Source organism: Rhagoletis zephyria, unplaced genomic scaffold (genome assembly GCF_001687245.7).
Source record: "Rhagoletis zephyria isolate East Lansing unplaced genomic scaffold, Rhagoletis_zephyria_1.1 Rzeph_scaffold_06545, whole genome shotgun sequence".
Classification (NCBI taxonomy): Eukaryota; Metazoa; Arthropoda; class Insecta; order Diptera; family Tephritidae; genus Rhagoletis; species Rhagoletis zephyria.
In genome coordinates, this window is record NW_016163628.1 from 12,736 (window position 1) to 17,465 (window position 4,730).

At 37.4% G+C, this 4,730-nt stretch overlaps 1 pseudogene; it reads left to right on the forward strand.

Moving 5' to 3' along the window:
* The first annotated feature begins 501 nt into the window (after positions 1–501).
* On the forward strand, positions 502–1,242 carry LOC108373283 (uncharacterized; annotated as a pseudogene).
* The last annotated feature ends 3,488 nt before the right edge of the window (positions 1,243–4,730 follow it).

The window sequence follows — 4,730 nt, forward strand, 5'->3', positions numbered from 1 at the left end:
TCAGTAATACTTTTAAATAAATGAAAAGCACCTCCCTAATAATGTCATTGCTAATAAACCACATGCATATAAAGGATACTTTTATAATTTACCCCACATCACTTCAAGCAAGCAAGGAATTGCTATTTTAGTAAAAAAAAATTTCCCGCACAAATGTTTCCCCCTTCAATCCTGCATCTCTAGCTTAGTATTAGAAATACAATCAAGAAATAAAATAAACGTAGTTTGCGCCTACTCCCCTCCCCACCAAACGTTCACTTCCGCGGACTTTAATAATATTTTTCCAACAGATCACAACCCTTTTATTTTAGGAGGAGACTTCAATGCGTGGAGCCCTCTCTGGGGTTCAAGTCTGGCCAATGCCAGAGGGAAAACAATTGAGGACTCTATTCCTGCCTCCAATGCTTATGTGCTTAACGATGGGTCTCCTACCCACTTCTCTACACACAATAGCTTCACCCATATTGACATCACTCTGTGTTCGATTTCAATATCTACCAAATGCACGTGGCATGTAATAGACGACCTCCATGGAAGTGACCACTTCCCTGTCCTCACCAAACTCCTTTTAAACCGCTCACCCATCATATTCAGACCAAAATTAAAGTAAAATACTGATTTAGCTGATTGGTTTAGATTCCAAACCGCCTGCTTGCAAGGTTGTGAGTCCTTCCCAGTCTCCAATAACTTAAATTAAGAAACAACTAGGATGCCAAAAATTATTCGAAGTGCGGCTAACTTATCCATCCCGCAAACAAGCGGCAAAACCTTTAAGTCGACTCCACTATGGTGGAATGCTGAACTTGCATCATTGAGGCAAACCAAACAAAATGCTTGGCATGAGTATAAGCGCTCAAGGTTAGCCGAAAACCTTATTATTTACAAAAGAAGTAACGCTACCTTTCGACGTAAAGCCAAAATTGCCAAAGTTGCCTGCTTTGTGAAGTTCACCAGCAACATCACCTCTAGCTCTAGTACAAAAAGAATTTGGGGTGAAATCAAAAGATTAACTGGAATGGCTTTGAATACTCCTATTTCCGCATTAAATTCTCTACGTGGCACTCTTCTATGTCCTCAGGATATAGCTGAGGAATTTGCCAAGTATTTCTCGTCCTCCTCTTCTGATAGTAATTTTTCCTCTGAATTTATATCCTGCAAACAGCAAGTTCTTAATTATATATCGCCCCCTAACGATCCCTCACCCTCCGCCAAATACCTAGAGATGGAAATAACTCAGTTTGAGTTAGTATCCTCTCTTTCTAAAGTAAAAGGAAAAACGCCCGGAAGTGGCAGAATTTCATACCCTATGATCAAGAGCATTCCTCATCCTTTACTCCCCGTCTCCTTAAACTCTATAATAATAGTTTCACTACCGGCAATTATCCCCAAGCTTGGAAGACCAGCATGATAATCCCCATCTTTAAACCTGGAAAATCTCCTCTCGATGTTTCTATCTCTCTCCTTTCTTGTTTAGGCAAATTGTTAGAAAAAATAATTGCTACCAGACTTTCTTGGTAGGCTTGCAAAAACGACCTAATCCATCATAATCAAGTCGCCTTCAAAAGGGGACAGGGCACCATGGACTCATTGTTGCATCTCGACGTAGGGACACGAATTTCAATACGATACGATGCCATATCGATACTTTTGGCATTCGATACCGATATTTTCTACTCGATAGTTTTAAAACGATATTTTTTGGAATCGAGTACCAGAACCCTAGTATCGTATCGAATGTAATAAACTCACTGTTCAATATTATTGCATAGTCTTTTATTTTCCTACTAACTTTTGCGGCCCTGTAATGTTGTACTGAACATTGAATTGTTTTACCTTTTGCAACCCTGTAATGACAACTGAGAATTGTATTTTTTGTAATAAACTCCCTTGAATTCTGAATTTTTAAAGAAAAGACACGCGGTTTTTTTACATAACCTTAATTTTATAACAAGGTTCGTATTACTATTAATGTCTTCGCGACACTCACATTACAAGGATAATGTTATTAACAATTCTTCCCGATATAAATTGCGCTTTTAAGAGCAGAAATGTGTAACATAGTTAGGATTGCATGTGGTGGAATTTGAACCCGCGACCTCGGTGTTTTAAGACAACACCGCAATCTCTACGTGTTGTTACACAATATGTTAGTGTTTGACCGAGATTCTCCTCCGATTTGTAAAGTGCGCCTTAAGTTCTGAACACATTAAAAATGACGAGCTACGGGCCACAGCTTCCAATTTGTTATCTTCATTGTCTAAACGCTTTGTCGATGGCGACATGATTTTTTTGAATGCGTCGGCGACATCATGAATTTGTACGAGTTTGACATAAAAGAAGAGGAAAAACCTTATCTGTCGCTGGAAAAATTGAAGTAGATCTAATCTGGCCACAACCACAGTCGTCGTGTAGCCCGGTCGGCGCCAAAATAATTATCTACATAAGAGTACGTGTTAAAATAATTTGACAGCTATGGTCCATAGCTCGTCGTTTTCATTGTGTTCGGGCTATTAATGTTGTGGTACAAAAGGGTCCCTACAGTTTTATGTCGACTTTGAACTGCGATTTTCTTTTAATGGGAAGCTGTTTTTCATTTTCAAGTTTTAAGCACTTCTAATCATTACACCACAGCGGCCTATATACGAGACCTATATTCATATAAATTTTTTGGATTTTGGTATCGATATTTGAAATATCGAGTCTTTTTATTCCGATATTAATGGGTACCCGATATTTTTAAAGCGATACTTTAAATGAGTACCATATCGATACTTTCTGTTCGATATCGTGTCCCTATCTCGACGAATACATTTCTAATGCTTTGTCTAACAAAAACCACATTTCCATTATGTCCCTCGACTTCCTAAAAGCTTTTGATCGGATAGGTATTCACGTCGTATTACGTCAGCTCAAAAAATGGAAGGTGGCTAAAAATATTTTCAATTTCATAAAATCCTTTTTATCCCGTAGAAAAATAGGCGTCCTTATCTCCTCCACCCGTTCTTCAATCCTTCCGCTGGATAATGGAACTCCTCAGTGCTCTCCCTTATCAGTCATTCTTTTTATTATAGCGTTTGATGAATTAAGCTTACTACTATCTGAATTCACGACTGTTTATCACCAGCTTTCCGCTGATGATGTGCTGGTATACTCAAAAAATTCTGACCAAGCAGCCGTTTTGAGAACCTTTACAGAAATCCTTTCCCATATATCCACGTGGTCCCAATCTTCAGGCGCTTCAATATCCCCTTGCAAGTCGAAACTATTGCATATACTATGTAGAAAGAGAAACTGTAATATTCCAGCTTTAACTTTCTCAAATTGTACAAATACTTTTAAGTTTTTAGGTATAATACTAAACTCTAGGTACTTTTTTGTGCAACATTGTCAGTACACAAGAGATAGAATAAGCGCAAAACTAGGCATTGTTAAATACGTTTCGGCTAAACGCTCATTTATTGGTTCGGCATTGCTGGTCAACATTACCAAGGCTCTTATTTTATCAACAGTACGATACGGGTTGGAAATCTATGGGCATCACGCTAAGAGTAAACTTAAACTGCTGGCAAAATCTGTATGCGGAATCTGGCCTAACATCCATAATTGATGAAGTTGAAGATGCAGTACATAAAACCTACGCCAAAGTTTTACTAACTTGGAATGCTATTCTTCATAAGGACGTGCAGCTGGCCCTTTCGCATAAACGTCAACCTAAGGTGCCTTCAACCATTCTTCTATGCGTTAAATTTGCTAAGGATAATGACCTGCCACTGTTAAAATACCATAGACGTAAAATATTACACCCGCCGTGGTTACTTAAGGAGACATTTCATTTCATTTCATTTATTATAAAATATAACATTAGCACAATAAGATCCCAATGATCTTTTATAGTACAACTGTAACTTATAATAAAGAATTACAATATGTTAATGTTTAAAATTAAGTAATATATAAGTCAAAAACAGGTACAACAAAAACTTACAAAACTCTATAGAGAATCACAGGTGGAGCATAAGTAAAAACATAAGAATAATGTATTGATTAGCCTATACCTAACTAGATAGCGAGCCTCAGAGGAAAGGGTATAACTTTGGATATGAAATAGCATTTTAACTAAAATAAGAATACAAAACACTCTTAAAGTTGCTTATGTTCAAACTATTACGAATATGAGATGGAATCGAGTTCCAGGTGCGAATAGCATTAACAAAAAATAGTCTTGCAGATGTTAGATAATTATAGTTGGGCATAAATGAACTAGTTCATCTTCGGAAAGCGAATACATCTAGTGGCGCTTACTTATCTAACTTCTTAGAAGTGTCAGAAAGGTATAAGTCCAACGGTTGGCAACTGATCTTTACCGATGGTTCGAAAACATCTCAGACCTCTTATGCCGTTGTAACAGAGCAAGGGGGCGTACTCTCCCAAGGACTTTCTATTTTCGGTCTGCTCAATTTTCACTGCAGAAGCAACAGCAATATTCAATGCTATTCTTTATACTATTAAAACGAGAGGAAAGTTCGTAATCTGCTCTGATAGTATGTCATGCATTGCCGCATTAACAGAAAGTAGCAAAAAAATAATAATTATATTATCGACAGCATCCGTGACATACTCATTGCTCAACCCCAAAAAAATAAAATAATGTGGACGCCTAGGCACTCGAAAATACACCTAATATGACTTCAGGTATCATATTTAAAAACGACATTTATCGGCTAATAAAA